Here is a 14,711-nt window from a genome sequence, read left to right as displayed (position 1 = left end):
AATGACAAGTTTTCTTTTTTTTGTCTTTTTAGGGCTGCACCCATGGCATGTGGAAGTTCCCAGGCTAGGGGTTGAATTGGAGCTGCAGCTGCCCACCTATGCCACAGCCACAGCAACAGCAATGACAGATGTGAGTAGCATCTAGGACCTAGGCCTCAGCTGGTGGCGACGCCAGATCCTTAACCCGCTGAGTGAGGCCAGGGACCGAACCCACATCCTCATGGATACTAGTTGGGTTCTTAACTCCCAGAGATCGAACCTGCAACCTCATGGTTCCTAGTCGGATTTGTTTCTGCTGTGCCACGACGGTTAACTCCCTCAAGTCACTTTTTATAAAATTGCTAGATATGTACTGAGCAACTCTCTTCTCAGGACTCCTGTGGCTGCTCAAGGAGACACAAAAGAAACAAAGCTTTGTCTTGAGGTTGTTTACTCTGGCGATGAGGAAAGAATGGGGAAAAACAGCCATTGAATAACATGAGGTCATACAGGTTTATCTGCCCAAATGACAGTAGTCAGTGTACAGGAAAAGCCAGGAGAAAAGAAAGCAGAGTTAAGAGAAGACAATGAGGACAGGAAGAGCCACAGAACACATCTTGGAGACTGCATTTGAGCCATGCATTGAAGGATGCTAGTGGGTGGGCGATGGAAATGCAAACAGCATAATGAAAGGTTGGGGTCACTTTGAATAGAACCTGAATGGAGCAGATTGAGAAAAGTTAAGAAATTAAGATCACAGATGCCTGACGCAGTGGAAGCCAAGTGTACTGTTGAAGAAGGATAATGAACAGACCTCCAAGAAACTGACTAGTAGAAATGGACCAATTCTCTGCATGGACGTCTTTACCATCAGTGGAATTCAACAGCCATGCGCTTAAATAATGGCTTCCTCCTTGTTACTTACTTCTCACCAATTATTTAGGTCTCACAAAATTATAACGATCGTTTTTAATGTCACTCTGCCATTCCTTCCTTATTCCATCTCCACCTCTATCCTTAGAGAAAAGGTCACCCCCACTGGTGGGTGAAATTTAAAAAACTTGGGACCTTTAAACAAAATGCAGTTTGACTGGGAGGATGAGGGCTTCAAAAGAGACAAGAATCAAAATTGTGATGGTTCATTTTACATGTTTGACTGACTGGCCTACAGGGTGTCAGATAGGTGGTTAAAGATTATTTTAGGTGTTTCTGTGATGGTGTTTGGGGTGAGGTTATCATTTTAATAAGTAGATTGAATGAAGCTGATGGCTCTTCCTCCTGCGGATGGGTGTCACCCAAGCCAGGTGAAGGCCTGAGTGGAACAAAACAGCTCACTTCTTCCAAGTGAGAGAGAACTCCTCCTGCTTGGAGGCCTATGCATTTGAATGGAGACATTGTTTTTTTTTTTTTCCCCACCTTTAGTCTCAAACAGAAACCTTGGCTCTTGCTAGGTCTTGAGCCTGAGGCATATGGACAAGAACCACACCATTGACTCTCCTGGGCCTCCAGCTCAGTGATTCACCCTGAAGAAGTTGGGATTTTTCAGCCTTCAAAATCATGTGAGCCAATTCCTTATAATAAATAAATATTAATCTCTCTCTCACACACACATACATATATAGAGAGAGTATATTCCTATATTCTCTCTCTTTCTCAAGATACGTATGTCCTGTTGGTATTTTTTGCTGGGCTTCAAGGCCCCTTTGGGGAGATTGAACTCAAAGCCTCTGGCCAAGAATTATCAGACCCATATCATTGCCTCATCCACCTCATTGGAATGCCCCCTCCCCCACCTTCAGCAACCTGGTCTACTCCTTCCTACCCCCTCTAGGAAAGGTATGTGGCCCACTCCTCACCCCACCCCTACAGAGCCCTTGTAAGCCCCCAACCAACCAGCACATGTATCAGAAGACTCCTCCTCTTTCCGCAACCAATCAGCAGGTCAGCAGGTATATTGTAAGACCTCTCCTTTCTCCCTGCACAGGCAGCGTCCATCTCACATCTTAATAAACTCCTCTTTCTTTTCACCTCCCTATGCTGGAAAATTCTTTTTTTCAACCCACTTACACAGACGAAGACATTTCCTCCTGGAGAATACCGACTAAATCAGAAATGCATCACAAACTCTTCCTTTTGCTTTTGTTTTGTTGGTCACCAAAGAGTTGAGAGCAGGGAAAGGGAGAGACTGCTGGAAAAGAAACTATAACATCAGAACTTATAAAAGTATCTGGGGGCCTCCCTCAGGCACAGATTAGGGAATGAATCACCTATTTACATGGTGTGACAAATCTCAGGGAGTCAGGAAAATCTCCCAAGATTCTTCCAGTTAATGACTCCTCTGTCACCTTGGGCCCTAAGGGACGGAGGCTGGAGGGAGAAATACAGGTTGTGCCACTAACAGCTGGGAAACCACCGCGTGTGACACAGGCTTCTGGGAGGAGTGACAAACACAACTGTGCACGGGGCGGGGCAGGTCATGGAAGCCCTTGGACATGAGACTAAGGACATGTGCCTGTAAAAGTCACCAACATGAATACAACTTTCACAGAATGTTCGGTCTGCGACAGACACTGTGCTGAGGGCTCGCGGTTCCATTGTCTCACACAATTCTCATGAGAACTTGAGAAGTAAAACCTCACTGCTCCCATTTCTCAGATGAGAAAACAGAGATCTAATGAGGCTTAGTGCGAAGATATAGGTAATGACATTAGGCGTCTGAGCCTCTAAGAATGTCCTGTAAGGATTAAATGCATTATCCATGGAAAAGTGTAGAGCTGAGTGGCCTGTAAGAAGAACTCAGTAAAGAAAAATTACTGTTTCCACACTGACATTCTCATCACTGTTATTCCTATATTCTTCCTCCATTGCGAATACTTTCTCAACCAAATTTCTCTGGCTCTAGTCAGGCTAGGACGCTAAGAGATTTCTTGGTAGATGGCCTTTAAATGCAAAGCTACCTGGAAGAGTACTTCTTAAAATGTTTTCTGCCGGAGGAGTGATGGGGATTTGAGAGTCCTAGCTTGAGAAAGAAACAATCACTCTCTGGTCGGAAACCTGATTCAAAACTTCTCACCTGAGTGTTCCCTGATGGCTTAGTGGGTTAAATACCCAGCATTGTCACTGCTCTGGCTGGGGTCACTGCTGTGGCACGAGTTCAATCCCTGGCCTGGGGACTTCTGCATGCCATGAGCATAGCCAAAACTAACCAACCAACCAACCAATCAAACAAACAAAACCTCACCAGTTTCTCCCTGCCCTCCATAGCTCTTTCCTGTTTCCCATTTGCACACCTCTCCTGACTGCAGCAACGAAGCTCCAGGGCATCCATTTGTAACCCTCTTTTCTTTAAAGTTGTGCTCGTGGTGACACAGCTATAGTGAGAAGCACAGGGACTGGCTCAGGTAACCTATGATCTGCTGCAGTCATCAAAACCCAACTCTTCATGCTGGAAATAACAGCTTTATCTCTCTGCTTTCATTTGATGTTGTTTTCATTTGAGGAGCCAGGCTGATGGAGAGCCACCACCCAGAGCATTGACCAGACACAGACGGAAAAAGAGAATGTAGCATAGCCTCTATATCTTTTAAAGTGTCTTCCCAGTCATGAATGATCAAATTTCATTTGGCAAAACATGACACAGCCATCCAACTTCAAGTGTGTGGGTGAGAGCAGTTCTATCAAGTGGCCAGAAAGAGAGAGTAGGAATAATTATGAACAAATCTGATGAATACCAAAGAGATAATTTATATAAAAATCAGGATACCTTCGAGGGGCTGAAAAAAATGCAATTTAGGAGGGAAATATGAGCACACCTGAGATATGTTAATACTCCTTTTCTTGACTGGTTGGTGAATTTACAGATATGAGTGTTCTATAAACAGTACATACCTATTTTCTTAGCTCCTTATTTGTATGCCATATGGCATAATAAAAGATAATATAAAATCTGCAAGATCCCTTTACAACATTTCCATCATACATGGCAGTGTAGTTATAGACAATATTTGGAAAGATTTAAGAGAGATTGTCAGCACTCTCAGAGGGAGGAGAGATTGGGAGAGATGAAAGGGAAAATTTTACATTTTATTTTATGTCGTTCTGTTTACATTTCTTTCTTATCATGTACATGGTTTGCTTATATCCTGAAAGGTTAATTAAAAAAAAAAGTTTTAATTGACAGAACACTGTAAACTAGCTATAATGGAAAAAATAAGCATCATTAATACAATAAAATAAAATGAGGAAGCTTTTTGTACTAAAAAAAAAAGAATAAAAAAAAATCAAGAATAAAAACTGCTGCTGGCCTCAATGTGAGACATTTGTGTTTGCTCCCCAGCTCCGGGTTAAGACCGGCGCTGGAGGAAAATGGAAAAAGGCAGAGAAAGTGTTTCTCAAGGTGGCGTGGAAGGCGTGGGCAATCCTCCAAATGTTTGGGAAAGGGAGGCCATCAAGCATCGTATCAGAAAGAGGTGGGGATGGCACCATGCCTCTGAAGGACCATCCCTGGGGGTCCCTGTCTAACAGCTCAGACTCTCCCAAGACTGCAGGAAACAGCAGCTGGAGGACTTGGTCAGTTTGTGTGAGGGTGGGGGTTTGTAAGGACAGGTTCCTCCTGGCCGTAGTGGAATTGAACCAGACCAACCAGAAATTTCCCAGGAGCTGGGTGGAGGAGGGTAGTTAATTATACTGAAAATAGCACAGAAACTGTCTTTGTTCTCATTGTTGTGTAAACCTATTTATTATGATGAAAATTTAAAAAAACCCCTTCATTTGTACATTGAAATTCAAACCTAGAATGTGGAGAATGTAACCTTTGAATTATTCCTTGAGGACTGCATAGGGTTTAATTTAGAGAAGTGAGGTACGGGGTTCTAGTCAAGAAAGACAGGAGACATAGTTGGCGGGAGTACGACAGAAACAGGAAATTCACTTTGACTTTGCGGGGGTGGTTAAAGAGAAGCAGATAAAGAAAGATGACTCATGTCCATATCTTAGTTTTGCAGCTGCCATAACAGATCACTACAAACTAGGTGCTTTAAAACAACAAATGTTCATTCTATCACAATCCTAGAGGCCAGGAGGTTTTTTTTTTTTTTTTTGGCCACGCCCACAGTTGTGGAAGTTCCAGGGCCAGGATCAAACCTGCGCCACAGCAAAGAAAATGCTGCATCCTTAACCCAATGAACACCAGGGAACTCCCAGAAGTTCAATTTTAGTTTCAGTGGGGCTGCAATCAGGGTGTTGGCCTGGGCTGTGCTGCCCCCAGAGGCTCTAGGAGAGAATCCGTTCCTTGACTCTTCCAGCTTTGTGTGGCTTCCAGAATTCTTTGGCTCATTCTCGCATCACTCCCATCTCTGCCTCGCTCCAGTCTGTGCCTCGGTCCTCACATCACCTTCTCCTCTCTGTGTGTCAAATCACCCTCTGCTTGCCCCTTAAAAAGGCCACTTGTGATTGCATTTAGAGCCCACCTAGAGAATCCAGGCTAACCTTCTCCTGTCACGATCCTTAATTTCATCACATTTGCAAAGATCCTTTTTCCTTAGAAGGTGACATTGAAAAGTTCCAGGAATCAGGACCTGATATCTTTGGCCATTACTCAACCTACTGGAATCCAGGTGGTAAAAGATAGTCCTTGAGGTTTCTGTGTCTAGAAAATGAAGATCTGGGCAGCACTGGGATTTATAGATGCTACTGTCTGGTAAGTAAATCCTGTGTACCCAGCCTGGACAGGTGTTTCTTATGGGTTTATTGCACCTGCCTGTGTTTTTGTCCAAAAGCAGTTATATGGCCTTTGAGCACTGTAATCCCTTCAAATCACTCTATGCCTGAGAAAGAGTTTTTATTTGATAGTTCCTGGTACTATTATTATTTCTTTTGAAACTAGGACGGGACACACTGGCATGAGACTCTTTCAGGAGCCAGCTGGTGTGTACATTGAAACAAAAGCACAAAAATCTTTTCTGAGTTCAGTTTCCTGGTAAGAGAGCATCAGGCATATTCCTTAGAATTATAATTGCCCTGGGAGTTCCTGTTGTGGCTCAGTGGGTAAGAACCTGACTAGTATCCATGAGGATGTAGTTCAATCCCTGGCCTCTCTCTGTGGGTTTAGGATCTGGCTTTTCTCTAAGCTGTGGCGTAGGTCACAGATGTGGCTCAGATCTGGCTTTGCCGTGGCTGTGGCGTAGGCCAGCACCTGCAGCTCCAATATGACCCCTTGCCTGGGAGCTTCCATATGCTGCAGGTGTATGGCCCTAAAAAGAAAAAAAAAAATGGGGATCTGATTATTTGACATCTGGAGGACTTGCTGATCCAGGAGGGACTGCCTCTCCCAGTGAAGTCAGTTCTTAAGGGAAGTAAAAGTCTCACTCTGCAAGCATGCCTTTCATAGGCAAACCAACCAGTTCATCTCATATCCCCAGTTAACCTCTTTTTTTTTCTTTTCTGCGTGCGATGCTTGGAGCTGTCAGCCATCTTGGGTTAATAAGAGAATTAACCCAAAGAGACCATGTGAAGGGTGGCTGAGAGGAAAGATAGAAGGAACCTGGGTCCTTGATGAGCTCATTGGGATCCTGCAACCTTCTCATCTCAGGACTTCCCGATACATGAGATAACAAATCCTTTTTTAAAAAGTTTTATTGAAGTGTAGTCGATTTACAAGGCTGTGATAATTTCTGCTGTACAACAAAGTGATTCCGTTGTGCCTATGCCCATATCCGTTCTCTTTCAGATTCCTTTCCCACATGGATTATCACAGAATATTGGGCAGAGTTCTCTGTGATGTACAGCAGGTCTCCATTGGTCAATCATTCCACATACCTCGGGGTGCTTTTAAGTCACTTTGAACTTGTGCATGTGTGTACACCTGTGCACGTCCTCGTTTGGGTTTACTGGCAGATAAAAGCTTCCTAATGGATACATACCATAAAAAAAAAAAAAAAGACAATTCAGACCCATTAGCTGGAGGGGAGGAACTGGGAAAGTATTCATATTGAAACTTAATGGGAGTTCCCATTGTGGCTCAATGGTAACAAACCCGACTAGTGTCCATGAAGATTTGGGTTCGATCCCTGGCCTCGCTTAGAGGTTGAGGATCAGGTGTTGCCGTGAGCATCAGTATAGGTTGCAGAAGTGACTTGGATCCAGCGTTGCTGTGGCTGTGGTGTAGGCCTGCAGCTACAGCTCTGATTCAACCCCTAGCCTGGGAACCTCCCAATGCTGTGGGTGTGGCCCTTAAAACACACACACACACACACACACACACACACACACACACACATTCTTAATGGAAATTTATCAGAAGTCGAGGAGGAAGACTGTACTTTAGAATGGAGATTCTAGAGCAATGTTTTCTAAAATTTAGTATGCATTGGAGTAACCTGGGGGTTTTGTGAAAGTGCAGATCTGGTTGATTAGTTCTAGTCTGGGACCCTATGTTCTGCATTTCTTGCATGGTCTCAGGAGAATCCTGTTGCTGCTGGTCCACAGACCACAATTCCAGGCACTGAGGGCTACAAATACAGCTCAACTTCCTTCCATCAGAGTGACTTTTGGGTCAGGCCACCAAACTTTGAACCAATAGCTATTATGGAAAACAAAGCCTCTTTTCTGTAGAAAGTTTGAGATTACGTTCTCTGAGATAAAATACTGTGGAAATGCTATTTGACTCTTAGGACAGAAATCTGAAAAGTCTCATTTCGATTTCACACCATCTTACATCTGTGACAGAGACAAACTTCTCACCTCCAGATAGGAGAAAGATTTTTGAAAAGAGACGTTCTTTCCCTTCTATGCTTTAGAATGCAATAAGAAATGGGTGAGCACACACCAGCAATTGAGTGTAAATGTTTAGACAGCCATAGCCAACCCAGGATAATGGATGTTTCAACTCCAAGAAAATATGCTGTCATTTAAACTCAGAGAGAACGCCACCATCAGTTCTTAGTAGCAGTGCCTTTCCTGGGTAAGTGGGGAAGGAATGACACAGAGTCATTCCATGTGAAATCCGACATGTCTCATAAAAGTGATGAGGGCATTAGTTTGGTCCAGGGTGAAGAAGCCGCTCTTAAGGAAAATGAAACTTATTGGCTCCTGGGAGGGCTGAAATTGTGACTTTAGTCTCCAGCACACTATGATTCAACTAAATGACCTCCCTTCCTTTATCTATTAATCCATTTGACAAATACTGAAAACCTACTATGTGGCAGGTCTGGTGCTAAATAGAGGAGAAGGAAATATGGAAACACAGGGTTTCTAATCTTGGGGAATTTGAATAAAAACAGACAGTTGGAAAGGCTGATGTGCGGGAATGTAAGTTGTAGTGGAGGAAGCATTTAAGGGACAGCGGGAAAGATTGCTCAGGAATTCCAGTGTTTGAGCTGTGACTTGAAAATGAGTAGAACAGGGCAGGGAGTCTAGGGTGTGAAGAGGGTTGGAGGAAGGGTGAAAATTGTGTGCAAAGGCATACAGACAGGGGAGGAGAGGTGTCCAGGCAATAGGAAGAAAAAAGCCAGGAAATGAGAAATTCATACAAATACATAGTTTTAGTGTTTCTATAATCTCTATAATTTGGCATCTCAAGGAAATTGTTTAGTGATAGGAAGCCTTGAAACTGCATTTGAAACCAGCTGATGGAATATTTCTTGAATGCGTTGGGTGAACTCTCTTCCGGGGCAGACAGACTGTAAATTATGGGCCAATATAAGGCAGTCAGGAGAGGGAGAACCTCTGGGTTTCTGGAGAGTAGCTGCCTCATCTAAGAACACGCAATAACATGAAAATGAAACTCCGTCTCTCCATTCCTTACAACACATCTGTGGTGGGATTTAGTCCATAGGCTGCTCCTGTTTTGGCTGCTCTATTGGCTTCATTTTACTTTGAGGAAGAACATTCTGATTAATGTTTTTTGATTTATAAATTTAAAAAAATTGAACTGTAGATGTACAATGTTATGTCAGTTCTGCTGTACAGTGAGGTGATTCAGTTATGTATGTTAAAAATGTATAAGAATATTAAAAAATATTCTTTTCCATTATGGTCTCTCCTAGGACATTGACTATAGTTCTCTGGGCTGTACAGCAGGACCTTCTTGTTTACCCCCTTAAATGACGTAGCTCACATCTGCTAACCCTGACCTCCCCCTCCATCCCTTCCCAAGCCCTTCCCCCCTGGGCAACTGCAAGTCTATTCTCCTTGTTGGTTGAGTCTGTTTCTGTATCACAGATAAATTCATTTAGGTTATATTTTAGATTCCACATATAAGTGATATGGTGTTTGTCTTTCTCTCTCTCTTTTTTTTTTTTTTTGCTTTTTTTAAAGGGCTGTACTTGAGGTATCTGGAGGTTCCCAGGCTAGGGGTCCAATTGGAGTTACAGCTGCTGGCCTATACCACAGCTACAGCAACCCCGGATCCGAGCTGAGTCTGTGACCTACACCACAGCTCATGGCAATGCCGGGTCCTTAACCCACTGAGCGAGGCCAGAGATTGAACCTGAAACCTATGGTTTCTGGTCAGATTTGTTTCTGCTGCATCATGATGGGAACTACTTGTCTTTCTCTTTCTGACTTACTTCCCTTGGTATGAGAATCTCTAGTTGCATATAAACTTTTTAAGGCTAGGATCATTGAGGGCTTCAGTGAGAACTGGGAGGCATAGTTTGTCTTTTTTTTTTTTTTTTTTTTTTTTTTTTTTGAGAAACTGCATGTGGAAGTTCCCAGGCTAGGGGTCGAATCAAAGCTACAGCTGCCGGCCTACACACAGCCACAGCAACGCAGGATCTGAGCCTCATCTGTGACCTATATCACAGCTCATGGCAATGCCAGATCCTTAACCCACTGAGCGAGGCCAGGGATCGAACCCGTGTCCTCATGAATGCTAGTCATATTCATTATCCGCTGAGCCAGGACAGAACTCCTGGGAAGCCTATTTTGAATGGGAAGAGTCTAGAGATAAAAGGGTGATCAGAAATCTTAAAATTGCATTGGAATCAGCAGACGGGTATAAGACATCACGGCTGTAGCTGCCCTCTACCTGCTCTGCAATTGATTTCATAGTTAGACTTTCATAACCAGAGTCACTTGGTAAAGTCAGAAACTGCTTTTGTCTCAGAATGCTTTACCATTTTCCCAGGCAATAAATAGGCAGGGTTTTATAATTCTGGGCATCTGACTGTTTTACTGGTGTTAGTCATGGAGAAAGGACCCGGTGCCAAAGAATTTAGCAGGGCCTGAATCCTTCAGTGTGTTTGATCAGTGTTAGGAGATGCTGAGAGTTGGTAAGGACAAGGCAGGAATGGACCTTCTAGAAAAAGTCTTTGGATTAAGAGAAACCTGCAGTGACAACCTGATCACCAGTTACCCTCAGTCATGTGAAATGAGGGCTTGAATCTGGGAGAAATTGTGAAAGGTATGGAAAAACAGCTTTGTTTTTCTTCCCCATAAACTTTGTTGAAACTATCCACTGGAATACAGGCATGTCTGAGCTCCTGTAAAGTTGTAGGCTCTAGGATTTTAATTAAATCTATTAGGATTCCACCATCCAAACCAGTCTTGGTTTTCTCTGTCGTTAGTCCAGGAACTATAAGGCCACAAGCCACAAGCTACAAGCCACACACACACACACAAAACAAAAAAACCCCCCAAAATAACAAAAAAACCAAAAAAAATCCCTGCACTGCTGTAAAGTTGCCAAATTTAGTAAATAAAAATATAGGATAGTATCTATAGGACAAAATATATAAAAAGTATAATTTTGAATTTCAAACTAATAATAACTGAATTTTGGAATTCTTGTCGTGGCTCAGCAGTAACAAACATGACTAGTATCCATGAAGATGTGGGTTTGATCCCTGGCCTCCCTCAGTAGGTTAAGGATGCGACGTTGCCATGAACTGTGGTGTAGGCCGGCAGCTACAGCTCTGATTCAACCCCTAGCCTGGGAACCTCCATATGCAGTGGGTGTCACATCTCTTCCCCCCACAAAAAAGCCCCCTAACTTTTTAGTATAAGTAGGTTTCACATGTTACACAGAATCCCATTAGAAACTGGGCCTTTGATTCCTCTACAATATTCCTGTGTTCCGCAGAGTTCTACCTTAGAGAAGGAACTCTAAAATTGTTCCAGAGGAGGTCCCATCGTGGCACAGTGGGTTAAGAATCTGACTGCAGTGGGTCAGGTTTGGGCAGGGATCAGCACAGTGGGTTAAATGATCCAGTGTTGCCACAGCTGCGGCTTAGATTCAATCCCTGGCCCGGAAATTTCCATATGCCCTGGGAGGGGCCATAAAAAGAAACAAAAAGTAAAATTGTACCAGAGAGCCATTTCTTCTATTTGGAAATTGAATTTTGCTTAATATAGAAATTGGCTGTCAAGAGATTCCTGGAGTTATAATTACCCATGTAAAACAGAGGGCGTTCCGTGGCTCATGCTTATGGAATAAAACTTCTCTGCCACAGAGGGGCCATTTTGGAGGAAAGAGTTGACCTGACTTGTAGAAAGTGGAAGAATTAGTAATCAGGAAGATCTCATGAACTCCTTTCTTAGGAAAGAAGAACAAGGGGCAGTTTAGTCTCTGAGCCCAATTTTAAGAAAAGGTATCAGGAGAAAACGTTTTGCAATTTGTAGCATACAAATTTATTAGATTTACAGAATTTTTGTCATTTCCCAGCTCTTTTAGTAATCTCCATCTGCTTTCCTGTAGTGACTGGCAGTGGAAACCTTAAAAAAATGGAAGAAGTGTTGGTTTCTGGTATAGGAAATGTGGCAAAGCAAATGACCTAAATTGCCGCTGCTGCAATACTCAGAAGTGTGGAGGAACATCTAACACACATTATTCTAAATGCATAGCTGAGAAAAGAAAGAAAAGAAAACCCCAGGTTTGGAAACTAAGTCAGAAATTATAATCAGAGCAGAAAGCATGGGAGTTGGCATACTGACTGAGCTGGGGCTGTCAGTCTTGATGTGAGGGCTTGGATTTTTTTTTTTTTTTGGGCCCCACATGTTGTATATGGAAGTTCACAGGGTAGGGGTTGAATGGGAGCTGCAGCTGCTGGCCTACTCCACAGCCACAGCAATGACAGATCTGAGCTGCATCTGCAACCTACATCACAGCTCACAGCAAGACCAGCTCCTTAACCCACTGAGGCCAAGGATCAAACCCACATCCTCATGGATACTAGTCAGGTTCCTTTCCATTGAAGCACAGCTGGAACTCTGAGAGCTTGGATTTTAGCACTTGCAAGAGTGGAAGATGATGAAGTCTTGTCCTTGTGAGAGGTGGGTCTCAGAACTTGCACATTTGCCTTAAGTTGGACACTTGAAGAGAGGCATCCATCTGTGGGTTAGAAAATATTTGCCCACTGGAAGAGGGAGAATCCAGAGTGTTTTTCCTTTTCTTGCAGGGCTCTTGGTAAGAAATGGAAACTGTAGGCATCAGTCTCACACAGTTTTGTGGTTTGAATTTTACAACTGGAATAGTCTTCGACTTCAACTCTTTCACTACAAAAGTAGAGAAAAACAGATTTTGGTGGCCGTCTTCTTCACACTACTCATTTATATTTTAATGATTTCAGAGTATGAAAGACCCTCTTAGGTATGTTACCAGAGCCTTAGGCCATAACAAAACCTGATAAAATTCAGTTCCATAAATATAAGAACATCTTACCTAGCAAAACCGCCATGAGCAAAGTCAAAAGATATAATCATCTTGGAAAACTATTTACAACTCATTTTTCAGATAAGGGGGTAATTCTCAAAAGTCCCAGATCAAAATAACACAGCTATGCCTATGTTTTCTTTTAACTGTTTTATAGTGTTAGTTCTTACATGTAGGTCTTTGATATATTTTGAGTTAATTTTTTTCATATGGTGAGAAGTAGGGGTCTAACTTTACTATTTTGCATGTGGATATCCACTCATCACACCATTTATTAAGAAGCTTTTTTTTTCTTGCATTGAATTTTTTTGACATCTTTTTCAAAAATCAATTGACTATACATGTAAGCATTTTCTTGTGTACTCTCAATTTTATCAGCTTGATCTATATGTCTATCCTTATGCTAAAACCTTATATTAGCACATATATAGCATATATAATATAGCATAATATCCTTATGCTAATATGATTACTGTAGGTGTGTAGTAAATTTTGAAATCAAGAAGTATGAATCCTCCAACTTTGCTCTTTTTTTTTTTTTTTCCCAAGACTGCTTAGGCTTTTCTGAGTCCTTTTACTACATGCATTTTAGGACAGATTTGTCGATTTCTGCAAGAAAGTCACCTGAGAGTTTGATAGAAATTACTTTGAATCTGTAGATTAATATTGCTCTCTTAATAATATTAAGTCTTTTGATTCATGATCATAGGATGTCTTTTCACTTATGTAGGTCTTTAGTTACTGTCAGTAGTGTTTTCTAGTTTTCAGTGTACAAGTCTCATTCTTCTTTTGTAAGATTTGTTTCTAAGTATTTTATTGTTTTTGATGCTATTATAAATGGGCTTGGTTTCTTAATTTCATTTTCTTAATTTTTTATTGTTAGTATATACAAATTCAGCTGATTTTTGTATATTGACCTTTATCCTACAACTTTGCTGAACTCATTAACAGTTCTTCTAGTTCTTTATGGGTTTCTTAGAATTTTCTATATGCGAGACATTTTAATCTGCAATTAGAGATGGTTTTACTTCTTCCTTTTCAATCTGGCCGTCTTTTACTTATTTTTCTTGGCCAATTGCCCTGGCTAAAATCTCCCGTGTAATGTTGTATAGAATGTCAAGAACAGATATCCTTGTCTTGTTCATGATATTAGGGTGAAAACTTTCAATCTTTACCTATTAAGTATGATGTTAGTTGTGCCTTTTTTTGTGTGTGTCTTTTTGCCACTTCTTGGGCCGCTCCCGCAGCGTATGGAGGTTCCCAGGCTAGGGGTCGAATGGGAGCTGTAGCCACCAGCCTACACCAGAGCCACAGCAATGTGGGATCCGAGCCACATCTGCAACCTACACCACAGTTCATGGCAACGCCAGATCCTTAACCCACTGAGCAAGGCCAGGGATCGAACCCACAACCTCATGGTTCCTAGTCGGATTCGTTAACCACTGAGCCATGATGGGAACTCCTGTGTCTTTTTTTTGTTGATGACCTTTATCAGGTGAGATTTCCTTCTATTCCTAGGGTTTTTCTTTTTTTTTTTCTCCTTTGTGTCTTTTTAGGGCCATATCCATAGCATATGGAGGTTCCCAGGCCAGGGATTGGATCAGAGCTGTAGCTGTCTGCCTATGCCACAGCCACAGCAACGCCAGATCCGAGTTGCATCTGCGGCCTACGCCACAGCTCACAGCAATGCCGGATCCTTATTTTTTTTTAATTATGAAAGAGTGTTAGATTTTTGCCAAATGCTTTTTCTGTACCTATTGGGTTTTTGTCCTTTATTCTATTAACTTAGTGTATTACATGGAATTTTTGCTTGGTGAACCAAGCTTGTATTCATGTGATCAACCCCACTGGATCTTGATCTGTAATCCTTTTTTTTTTTTTTTTTTTTAGCTATTTCTTGGGCCGCTCCCGCAGCACTTGTCTTTTTTTTTGTTGTTGTTGCTATTTCTTGGGCCACTCCCGCGGCATATGGAGGTTCCCAGGCTAGGGGTCGAATCGGAGCTGTAGCCACTGGCCTACGCCAGAGCCACAGCAACGCAGGATCCGAGACGCGTCTGCAACCTACACCACAGCTCACGGCAAC

This window comes from Phacochoerus africanus, chromosome 1 (assembly GCF_016906955.1).
Source record: "Phacochoerus africanus isolate WHEZ1 chromosome 1, ROS_Pafr_v1, whole genome shotgun sequence".
NCBI classification, from domain to species: Eukaryota; Metazoa; Chordata; class Mammalia; order Artiodactyla; family Suidae; genus Phacochoerus; species Phacochoerus africanus.
The sequence above is the reverse complement of the archived record's forward strand: the minus strand, read 5'-3'. Positions refer to the sequence as shown.